At 33.7% G+C, this 12822-nt stretch overlaps 1 pseudogene; it reads left to right on the plus strand.

The window, feature by feature from the left end:
* Positions 1-246: 246 nt before the first annotated feature.
* Positions 247-12822, plus strand: part of LOC141547295 (S-adenosylmethionine synthase-like) — a 28113-nt pseudogene continuing 15537 nt past the window's right edge.

Consider the following 12822-nt stretch of genomic DNA (forward strand, 5'->3'; position numbering starts at 1 on the left):
ATCCCTGTAATTTCCTTGTCATGGGAAATTCCCTAATGAGGAAACTCCCTTGACCAAAGTAGTTTAGCACTTTCTTAGCAATTTATATTTTTAGAGAGTTACTTAGAGCACTAAGATGTTAAATAAGATCATTTGTGTCAGAAATGAGGCTTGCACCTAGGTTTTTATGGCACTGCAGGCAACTTTCTATCCATTATGTTTTCCTAAAGGTGATGTACAAATAAAAGATAAACTTTTTTAAAAATTATGGGTTTGGCCTATGCTGTGAAGATCCATTTCCCACTGCTTGGTCCCCTTTCCCACAGCAGTGGCCAGCTCTACAACTTCAACTAGACTTTCATCAAGGAAGGAATCTTACTTCCCCAGACTAGGAAGTCTGAGGGGCCATCATGCAAATAAAATCTGTGATCAGATTAGTGATTTATTGTTTGATGCCCATCTTCAGCAGGACCTTGATGCCAAAGTTGCTTGTGAAACAATTGCTAAGACTGGAATAATATGACTTTCAAGTGAGATCACATCCAGAGCTACTGCTGACTGTCATAAAGTGATCTGATAAACAATTAAGCATGTGGGTATGATAATTCTTCTAAAGGATTTGAATATATGATCTTCAATGTTCCGATATACTTGGAGCAGTAGGCACCAGACATTGCTCAAGGGGTTCATCTAGAATACAATGAAGAATATATTGGTCCAGGATAACAGGAATTGATGTTTGATTAAGCTACAGAGGAAACCAAAGAGTACATGCCCCTAACTATTTATTATCTTAGCTCACAAGCTCAGCACCAAAATTGCTGCATTGCCATGTGATAAAACTTTGCCTTGGTTATGAAGGGATTCCAAAATTCAAGTCACAGTACAATAGAGGCAAGATCATGGTGTTGTTCTCACAATTAAGATTCATGGAATTGTGACATCTGTTCATCAGAATTAAGATGTGTATCTTCATATTGATGAAATGAAGGCTGCTCTAAAGGAAAAGGTAATTTGTTGTTCATACAAAATACTTGGATGCAGCTATAATTTACCATCTGTCACCTAGTTAAAGATTTATCATTGGTGAATCTCATTGGATGGAAAATCATTGTGTATACCTATGGTGCCTGGGGAATTCAGGGAGGCAGTGCTAGAAAAAGATTATGATATCATCTGCTTATATTGCTTTTTTTGTCACAAAACCCCTAACAAAAAGTGGTCCATGTAGAGTAAGTAGGTAATGAGAAAACAAAATTATCATTCTTTGCAGATGACATGATGGTATATTTAAAGAATCCTAGACAATCAACTAAAAAACTACTAGAAACAATTAACAAATTTACCAAAGTTGCACCTTATAAAACAAACACATATAAGTCATTTATGTTATGTTTCTATGTTAACAAAGGCCAGTAGCAAGAGATAGAGAAATCCCATTTAAAATAACTACAGATAATATAAAATATTTTGAAGTCTACCTGACAAAACAAAGTCAGGAATTATATGAACACAATTACAAAACACTTTCCACACAAATAAAGTTAGATCTAAACAATGTGAAGTATATCAAGAGCCTAAATAGCTTGATATATATATATATTGATATATATATATATATATATATATATATCAAGCTAATATAGTACAAATCAAGATAATATAATAAAAAATGATAATTTTCCCTAATCTACTTAGTGCCATACCAATCAAACTGCCAAGAAATTACTTTGAAAACCTAAAAAAAAAAAAAAAAAAAGTAACAAAATTCATCTGGAAGAACAAAAATTCAAGAATTTCAAGGGAATTAGTGAAAAAAAATACAAAGAAAGATAGATTTGCTGTATCAGAACTAAAACTATATTATAAAGTAGCAGTCATCAAAACTACTTGGTAATGCCTAAGAAATAGAATAGTGGATCAATTGATTCACAAGACACAATAGTCAATGATTATAGTAATCTAGTGTTTGATAAACCCAAAGACTTTAGCTTCTGGAATAAGAAGTTGCTATTTGTCAAAAAAAATTTCTGAGAAAACTGGAAAATAGTATGGAAGAAACTAGGCATTGATCAACACCCAATGCCAAGAGAAGGTGAAAATGGGTTCATGATTCAGATATAAAGAATGATACTATAAGTAAATTAGGAGAACAAAGGATAGTCTACCTCTCAGATCCATGGGGAAGGGAGAAATTTATGGCTACAGAAGAAGTAGAGAACATTATGAAATGCAAAATGGATAATTTTGACTATATTAAATTTAAAAGAGTTTGTACAAACAAAACCAATGCTGCGATTAGAAAGGAAGCAGAAAGCTGGGGGCAGGGGGGAGATATTTAAATTCAGTGTTTCTTAAAAAAAAAAAAAAAAAGGCCTCATTTCTAAAATATATAGAGAATTGACTCAAATTTATAAGAATACAAGCTATTCCCCAGTTTCTAAATGATCAAAGGATATGAACAGACAATTTTCAGACAATGAAATTAAAGCCATTTCTAGCCATATGAAAAAATGTTCTAAATCACTATTAAGCAGAGAAAGGCAAATTAAGACAACTCTGAGATTGGCTGACAGGAAAAAATAATGATAAATGTTCGGTTCGAGGGGATTGGGAAAACTAGGGCACTTACACATTGTTGGTGTAATTTTGAACTGATCCAACCATTTTGGAGAGCAAGTTGGAACTGTGCCCAAAGGGCTATAAAATTTTGCATATCTTTTGATCCAGCAGTATCTCTGTATCCCAGAGATCATAAAAAAGGGGAGAGGACCTACAGGTACAAAAATGTTTGTAGAAGCTCTTTTTGTAGTCCAAATTTTTCTCCTTCCCCCATTCCTATGCAATTTGATATAGGTTACACATGTATAATCATATAAAATGTATTTCCATATTAGTCACAGTTTTGAAAGAATAGAACAAAAACAAAAAAGAAAGAGAGAAATAAGAAAAAAATAATTTGCTGCCATTTGCATTCAGAATTCATTACTTCTTTATCTGCACAAGGATAGACATCTTGAGTCCTTTGTGATTGTCTTGGATCATGGTATTGCTGAGAAGAGCTAAGTCATTCTTAGTTGATCCTCACAAAATTTTACTGATACTGTATAGAATGGTGTTTTTTTGTTTTGGTTTGGTTTGGTTTCTGCTTGTTTTACTTTGCAGAAATTTATGTAAGTCCAGGTTTTTATAAAATCTACCTGCTTATCATTTCTTATTGTTCAATAATATTCTATTACATTCATATGCCACACGTTCACTGCTATACATTTTTGCATTTGTAAATCCTTTCCCCCTTTTTTATTATCTCTTTGGGATATAAACCTAAAGGTACTGCTAGATCAACGGACATGCATAGCTTGATTGTCTTTGGGCATAGCTCTAAATTGCTCTCCAGAATGGTTGGATCCATTCACAACTTCACCAACAGTGCATTAGCATCCCAATTTCCCATGTCCTCTCCATCATTTATCATTTTTTCCTTTCATTTTTTAGCCAATTTGATGATAGGTGTGAAATGAGTACCTCAGAATTTTAAATTTTGCAATTCTCTAATTCAGAACATTTCTTCATATGACTATAGAAACTTTTGATTTCTTCATCTAAAACTGCCTGTTTATATCCTTTGACCATTTATCAATTGAGAAATGGCTTGTATTCTTATAAAGTTGACTCAATTCTCTATATATTTGAGAAATTAGACCTTTATCATAAATACTATAAATAGTGTTTCTCAACTTTTCACTTGTCTTCTAATTTTTGTTGCATTGGTTTACTTTGTGAAAACTTTAATATAATTAGTATCATCTATTTTGTATTTCACAATGTTATCTCTTGTTTGGTCTTTAATCCTTCTCTTTTTCATAGATTTGAAAGATTATTTCTTTGCTTTTCTGATTTACTTTTGGTATCATTCTTTATGTCTAAATATAGGTGCATTTTTATTTTATCTTTGTATATAGTATAAGATGTTGATCTCTGCTTAGTTTTATCACCTTATTTTCCAGTTTTCCTAGCCATTTTTGTCCAACAATGAATTGTTATCCCAGAGGGTCTTTGGCTTTATCAAACACTACGTTTTACTGTGTCTTGAGGAACTAATCTATTCTGTTGATCCACCATTACATTTTTATCCAATGACAGATAGTTTTGATGATTACTGCTTTATACTATAGTTTGACATCTAGTATTGCTAGGCCACCTTACTTTGCCTTCTTTTTTTTTTTTATTAATTCCCTTTTGTTCTTCTAAATGAATTTTGTTGTTCCTGCTTCTTTTCTCCTTTTCCCTATAACTACTCTTATAATTCACTCAACAGAATAATAAAACCAGAGCTCCCTACTCTATCCAATCAGTCCTCCATTCACTAATGCCCTTGAATGGAATAAATGAATAAAATAAATAAATAAAAAATAGAAATAAAATAAAATAAATTAATGGAATAAAAGTATAAATGAAAATTGTAGGGTAAAGCAGACCGTAGGCCTAAGTTTTACGAAGTCACATGATCCCTAAGAAGCAGAATCTGCACTGGCACATCAGCACTGCTTATGCCAAATAAAGAAGTATTGTTGTACATTGGTCAGGAGCCCCTTCTGTGTTCCTGAAGATTTCAGTCCATCCAATGAATTTAAAAATCAACAGGATAAGGGGCAGACCTGTTTTTTCAACTATATAATCCAACTTCTGATTCTGTACTGGGCCATACCCTACTAGACTGCCTAGTGAGTGCTGGCCAGCTTCTTGCAAGAATGGAATAAAGGCTTTCTTTCTGTATCTAGAAACACCTTCAAGTAATCAATTTGGGTAAGGAGGGGAGGGTCCAGAACTCTGTTCCACACACCTTTTTATGCTCCATTGTTCAGTAAAGATATTGTCTCCACTGTCCATAAATTAGTCCATAAACCAAAAAAAAGTTAGGTGATGAGTCACTATTTATTTGCTTCCAGGAGGAAACAAAACAACTATAGTTTAGAAGTCTAACCTATCTGAGGGTCGTTGAAAGAACAACAACAAAAAACAACAATGAGCAATCTCATAAAGAGTTATACAACAAATAAATTAAAAGAAAAAAGGAAAGAAGAAAAGGAAGAAATGAATTCGTATTTCTTGGAACCAAGATACCACAAGCAAAAAAATATTTTAATGAAGACCTGGAGAGAAAAGGAAGGGATCATAAATCACACTCTTATCTAGGCTGTTAAAAAAAAAAAAGTGTCTTAATTATAAAAGAGGATACTGTCTATGGGTAATGATAGAGACTGAAAGGAGCTTGTTTTAAGCAAAAGAAGTTTCAGATTCTTTCTCTGTGTGTATGTAAGGCAAGATCCAGAAATATAAATTTAAATTGGGCAAGGAGAAAAGAAGACTATCCATGTATATGTCTATGTATGAAGGAAAAAACTAACATAAAATTATTTCAAATAAATCAAGTTGCTACCCGGAGTTGTTTTGTTTTGTTTTGTTTTGTAATTTATTCATTCTTATTCATTTATTTATTTATTTATTTATTCACTCACTCATTTAGATAGATAAATGATAGATAGATAGACAGACAGATAGGTAGGTAGGTAGGTAGATAGGTAGACAGATAGATGTTCTTATAGAGGAAAATAAAAACTCATTAAGTTAACTTTAAATATAAAAATGGGGTTGGTTAAACCTACCCCACCAATTTTCTTTTTTTTTTTTCCTGAGGCTGGGGTTAAGTGACTTGCCCAGGGTCACACAGCTAGGAAGTATTAAGTGTCTGAGACCAGATTTGAACTCCGGTCCTCCTGAATTCAAGACTGGTGCTCTATCCACTACACCACCTAGCTGCCCCCCCACCAATTTTCTACATGCAAAACACACACACACACACACACACACATACTTAAAACATAGGCTCAGTAGAATATACTTCAGTTTAACTGAGAGAAGCTGTGAACATAATTTCAGGTTAAGGCAATAGTAAGAATAAACTCTACAAAAAGAAGAAAAAAAACAGAAAAATTTATTGAGCCTACAAGGTTACTATATAATAAAATAATATCAATTTCCAAATATATATATGTAAACATTAAATATATTATGTATGTATCAATAAATGAAATAACATTTAAATAAGGAAAATCTAACTGAAATTTTTGAAAAGGTACAAAAAAGTTGGGTACCCTAACATGTTTCTGTCAGGCCTTGACAAATATAATAGAAAGATTAAAAAAAGAAATTATGGCTCTTAACAAAATATTAGAAAAACTAGATCTGATAGAAATGGCCACACTGATATGAATGGACATATTCTGTTATTTATTTGGACATATTTATGTTATGTTATTTTTTCATTACCACCTGATTTCTTTGTAAAAAATATCACTTTATCTTATCAAGAATACATAAATTAATTCAGAAAGACAAAAATATTAAATGTCTTCTATAGACCATAACTTAGTAAAAAGTATAATCAATCCAAAAAATATGTACAAAGAATACAAACAGAGACCATGGTCCAAGAACAAATCATAGAAATATAGAAATAGTAAAGAATTGTATTAAAGAGCATAATAACAGTAACACAAATATAGCAGACTTTGTGAGATATAGCTAAAGCCTTTTCAATTCTGCCTACTTCTTACCTTCAAGATTTAGCTCAAATCTCCCTTACCTTCTTCAGGAAATCTTTCTCATTCCCTTCAACTTCCATCTCAAATTAATTTCTATTTATACTATAGTACATACTGTATGTATAGTATATATTATTATCTCTTTCTTTATGTGAAGGATGTAGAAGACCCTTACCCAAAATGACTACTCAGAGATCACTCAGTAAAAGGCAGAAAAGTTGTTTATTGAAAACCTCTGGAGGATGAGCCCTCCCATTTTGAGATAAGAAAGAGAAAGCTCATGGTTGGGAGAGCTAAAGAAGTAGTAAAGATACATAGCTTTTATACAAAAAATTACATCACAAGTAAGAGAGCATTGAGAAGGGGAGGGGGAAGCATCTAATTCGTTGTTGCTATTTGGAGAGATTGGAATGGAAGGTTTCTGTTACAAAGGATTACATCATAAGTTGGGGAGCGTTGAGAAATAGGTGCTCTCTCCCCTTAATTGAATGTTAGACATTGGTGCCAAAAGACCTTCTAAGTTTAGATTACTAAGCTAACAGCATTCAACTAATAGTCTAAATATTGATAACATTGAATTGTAATAAATGTCATCATTTCAGGTCAAGTAAATATAGCTAAAGTTTAAGTAAATATTGGCTAACACACAACATATTTAAGCAGGTCACAGAGACACAGAAATGATGAATAATAAAATACAAAAAAAAAGAATTTAAACATTCCCGTAAGTTCTTCACTTATCTCTACATTCCCCACAGTTATAATATGAGTTCTTTAAGATCAGGTTTTGCAGGAATTCTTTTTACCTTTCTTTACATCCTTGATCCAGTGCTTGGCATATAATAAGCACTAAATCAATATAGTTCAGGAAGGCAATTTACAAAAGGAGATACATATATTACAATCTCCTAGGGAAAAGTTCAACTTAATAATGAAATAAATATGAATTGAAACAACTTTGAAGTAATACTTCATACCTATCAAATTAGCAAAATTAACTAAATATAAAAAAAGAAACATCTGTTCACATATATGAACATGTATATATACAAATAGCTAAATAAACTAATATCTCAATGTAATAGTTCATTATCCATTAAAATTTTTAGATTTGTATCAATCTGGGTTCTGGTTTATAAGGCCAAGGATATGTATGTATGTATGTATGTATGTATGTATGTATGTATGTATGTATATACAATAAGTAACAATAAGTGAGCAACTAATGATAACCAATGCAATCAGGTTGAATCTGGTATTATTTATCTGGTATTATATCAACTCTATGTATATGCAGAGTTTCCAAGTTGGAGTCAACCTCCTTCTGTAGCTACTTCATCAGCCCCTTACATGCATTTATGGGCTGGTCTACAGGGGTAATTACTATTTCTCTCATAGTTTTCTCAGCAAGTATATCATAAATAATATATATAGTAAGAGGGATACTATGGTAATTAGGGACATATAAAAGGATTGGCTTGGGGTATCAAGGGCTGGGTTGAGGTTATGTAACATAAGTAGTGGACCTGGTCAGCACAGGTTGAGAAATTTTTACTATCTTTGTTCAGCATCATATATATGCATACAAAAACAGTAGATGGTAGGAATAATTCAGGTCTAAGAATTGGCAAAGCAAGCTATTTTAGAGTCCAGTTTCTTCATGACCCCATATGGAGTCTCCTACTGTTGTGCCACAGTTCTTTTAATGTCCTGATTGTCAGTTTCCCTAATTACTTATTCTGTTTGTCAGTTTACTTACTCTGAAATGTCAATTACTTATTCTGAAATGTCAGTTTCCCTAATTACTTATTCTGTTACTCTGCCCAGGTTATAACCATTCCCTCTAAATGTTTGATAGGATAAAGATCTTTATCCATTTTAGATGTAATTAGACTATCAGGAGCCTCTCCAGTACCTCCCATTATGTCATACTAGGTGCCTGCCTCCATTATGTCATTGTTCTTATTACCCTATAAAAGAATCTTGTATCTGACATTCACTCTGGATTCTTTGAGATAATAGTCTCATTCAGCCCTGGGATGAAACCATGGATCCATTTGGTCCCAGTAAATCTCTCCCATTTAATAAATTATTAAATTGTTCTCTAATTAGTCTTGCTCAGTTTCTCCAGCATTACATTTTGGAGCTCCCCAGAGAGATTTAGAAAATGAGCAGGATTAGAGATAAGAGACTTTCCGATCTCTGTCTTGGACCTTAGGGTGGCTATGGATATGAATTCTTGGCCTCGAGAGGCCAGGCCCCCCTGGACTTTTTTTCCGGGGCCTCTGGGGAAAAGAGCAGTTTCCAGCCACAACAGCTTGATGGTAGACACCCCCATTTGGGCCACAGGAGAGTAAGTCTGTCTGGGTACCTTTTGGGGTACCATCTGATTAAGTCTTAAGACCTGTTCTGCTCTGTTCTGTATGCTAGCATCTGGATTCCCAGAATTATGAAATACTGACAGGCATAAATTCTGGGAGTAGGGTTTTCTGGATGGAGGATGCCAATTGGCATAACACTGGGCATTCCAGAGTATAAATCTGTCTTTTTTTAAGACACCATATGGCTTTAAAAAAAAAAAAAAAAAAAAAAAGGCTCTGTTTGGATTATGGAAGGGAAGACTCTGGAGCTGACAACTTCCCTCAGGGCTATTCTTCCCAGATAGCCCCTGGTCTGTGTTAAATGTTTTGACTTAGAAGTCTATGTGTGTTCTGTGTTCTGTGTGATTTGTTTGTCTGTTTTGTTAATTTAAAAGCTCTTTTAAATTTAAGAACAATGATCAAGAAATTTGGGAATTGGTTATTTCAATGTTGCAACTGTACTTAGTATAATTCTGAACTCCAGCTGGAGAAAACATTTGACTAGGAATTTTAGGATGATTCTAAATTTGGGAAATAATGTTACTAATGCCTTTGCATGCCAGATTTGTTCTGAGTATTCTTTTGGGCAGTTTTAAAATTGTGGGAAATAATTTTACTGTTGCCTATGCTGGCTAGGTTTAATTCTCTTTAAGTATAAGATCTTAAAAGAACAATAGCTTGTTAAAGTGAAGTTTTGTTAATTTGCCTGAAAGGGGTTACTTGCCTCTAATTAGATCTGACTTTTCTGAAGGCTCCAACTCTGGCCAAGTTGGAGCTTAGGAGAAATCCACTGGGAATAATAGCTACATGGAGCCAGAGAGAAAAACTATGCTGTTTCATTATTTGAAATTTGATAGGAAAAGCAGTTTTATATCATTGGGAATTTAAAGCTGTATTTTGGTTCAGAGTTTGTTACCTGTATTATAACATTGTAAGTTAAACTTTAAACCCCACTGATTTCTGCTACTTTGAAGTTTGGGTGGGGTAGAGATCTTTTGTCTTCAAAGGTGAAGATTTGAACTCACCCCCCACTGCTCTCTGCTACTTCAGCTATGGAGCACCTAGTTAACCTGGCTGCAGTTTAGTTCGCCTTCCCTCCACCCTGCCTCTTTGGAGGTGGAGTGGGGGAAGGGCACCCACGTGGAATCCTCTCCTCCCCCTTCCCTCTAAACTATCCCAGACCTTTTTTTTTTTTTTTTATTAAGTTGTACCTTGGCTAAAAGTAGCAAACTGATTTGTATAACTATAAGGTTATGGTAAATATCTGTTTAAGATTTATCCAAAACTTTGGTTAATGGGATTTGTTATAGGAGGTAAAATTTCTTGGGTTTGTCACTGCATTTTTTTCCTCCTGTAACTGATTTATATAATCAGAGCAATGGTCAATAAGAAACTGTTAATGCAATTCAATTATGTCATAACTTGCTGTTTCCTGTCTGGTTATTTGTAATCATTATACCCTAAATATTTGAGCAAATAAGTATTTAGTCTGTTCATCTATCAGTTACTAGATATTGTGTCTGGATATTCAAGTTTTTTTTAAGGTTTATTATAACTAATGAAAGACCACATCTTGTAGCAGTCCTTATAGACCAGTCTTTCTATCTCAGACTGTTTTAACTTTTCTTTGTTTTAACTTTGTTTGTTTCTAGATTTGGTCAAATTAAAGATATATTGACTTGCTTCTGGGACCTAGATCCGAGCTTTGATTGTCAGCACACCATACTACACCCATCCCCCTCCCTGGAGTGAGCATCTCTGCCCATCTTCAGCAGAAAGCAGTTTTTGAGAATACCATTGCCCCAGATCCTGATGTAATTTGGATTGATATAGGGGAGTGGGAAAGTGGCTGAATTGTTAAAATTTTAACTGTTTTACTATGTTTAATACTTGGGATGGAAATTGTTAAACTTGTGTAACTATTGCTGTTATGTTTGAGGGATTTTTTAGTCTGTTATGTATATGGATAGGAATTTTGATTCACTTTTGGGATTTATATGTGGAATGGTTATTTACTAATTCCTTTCCATGAGAAAAAAAGAGAGGAAGACATAGGAAATTGGGGAAACTTGTGTATTTTCTTAGGTACTTCTGCCCCACCCCCTATTTTACTAGTTCAGATTTAATTCGAAGTCCTTTAAACAGTACTTTACTCCTTGCTTAAATTTACTGGACTGATGTGCTGGTTAAGTTTTAACTTTGAAATCCTTTATTCTATTGAATTTCCCAGGTAGACTCAGTTTTTGTGATTATTTTTTAGAAACAATCAGAAATCGGACACCTGTCCTGGGACTAGCAGTCTCTTTGATCTATTTCTCCTCTCCTGTTACCCCAGACCCTTAATTAGTATTTCAGCATACTTAAAAGGACCTTTCAGTTTGGTATCAGGCCTCTAACAGTTTGGGGTTTGCCTGCCTTGGTCTAACTGCATAATCTGCTCAGAAATCTGATCCTTTCTGCAGCCCTGTCACATCCTCTGGGCAGGGACAGGTGGAGCTACTCCAGCCTCACCCTTCTCCCCTGAAGTGGATTGCCCCTCTGAATGGGCAGCATAACTGTCTTGAGCCCTGCTGCTCTGTAAGCAGAGACTGAGTCAAATGCACAAATGACCACAGACCTAACTCACAGTGAATTGTCCATATTGCTCCTCAATTGCAGAGGACCTGACATAATTGCAATGAAGAGCTTTTATATGGATGAGATCACAGATCATTTGCATATTTGAAAACAAATATGAACAATATCAACTAAAAATAAACATAATACAAGCTAAGTGGTTAAAATTATCTAAATCTTACAATATGTTCAAAAACATGAACTATTAATGTTCCAACATTTTCAGCAAAATCTTTGAAAATTTGTCATTGGGAAAATCTGTGAAAAATATTGCTGTTCATATCATTTAATAAAAGTTTTAAAATAAAAGAAAATAGAATGTGCCTTTTCCCACAATAATATTATTTCTCTCTTATTTCTGATAAGAGATTCTTGGATAAATTTTCCTGTCTGGCCCAGTCTTTCATCTTCAGTAGAGACACTACTTAGGGAGAAGAAAGTCATGATAATTACTCTCCATGATTACGTATCACATCTCATCAATTCCAATTCCCTATTACACACAAAAAGACAACTAAAGTCAGAATAAACACAACTACCAAGAAAATGGTCTTTTTTGGGAACCTAAAGAAAAAAGTGAAGAAGAAAATAGCAAACAATTCTAGTATCTTAGCCAAGAAAACCCCAAATGGAGTCACAAAGAATCAGATACAACTAATTGGTTAAATAACACCAAGCACAAAAAAGGGGATATAATCAGAAAACCAAAGGTTCCCTATCCTATATGTCCATAAAGCTACTAATAGAACTCTCTGAGTATTTGGCCAATTTAATTTACTGTTTTAAAATACTCTTCAACATTCCAAAACGTGATATTTAGACACTTTTTAAGATTTTTAAGTTTCTTATACTACTTCAGAAAAAAAAAAAAAAATCTAAGCAGTCTGTACCTCCAGAAGTATTTTACTGCCCTCTACTGCCTACTATATAGCATAGATATTTAAAACTTTTGCAAAAGTCATTAAAAGTTAGACATAGACTGAATTAGTCTTAGAACTCGTTTTATAGATGAGGAAACTGAGGGTCAAACAACGTGAAACAACTTAAATTTTTATTAAAGAATATTTCTCTTAAGTTCACTTCATCCCCTTACTCTCTTATCATGTCACCCTGGTTTTTCTCAATAACCTCATCGGTAACTCTATTTTGCTGCCTAACCTCATTGATTCCTTTTGCAAACTTCCTTTCTCCCCAAAACCAAAAGTTCATCCAAACAAAGAGACAGGCAGACAGAATAAAGAAAGTATGCTGCAATTCTATGA

The sequence above is a fragment of the Sminthopsis crassicaudata genome, chromosome 6, assembly GCF_048593235.1.
Source record: "Sminthopsis crassicaudata isolate SCR6 chromosome 6, ASM4859323v1, whole genome shotgun sequence".
In the NCBI taxonomy this organism is placed as follows: Eukaryota; Metazoa; Chordata; class Mammalia; order Dasyuromorphia; family Dasyuridae; genus Sminthopsis; species Sminthopsis crassicaudata.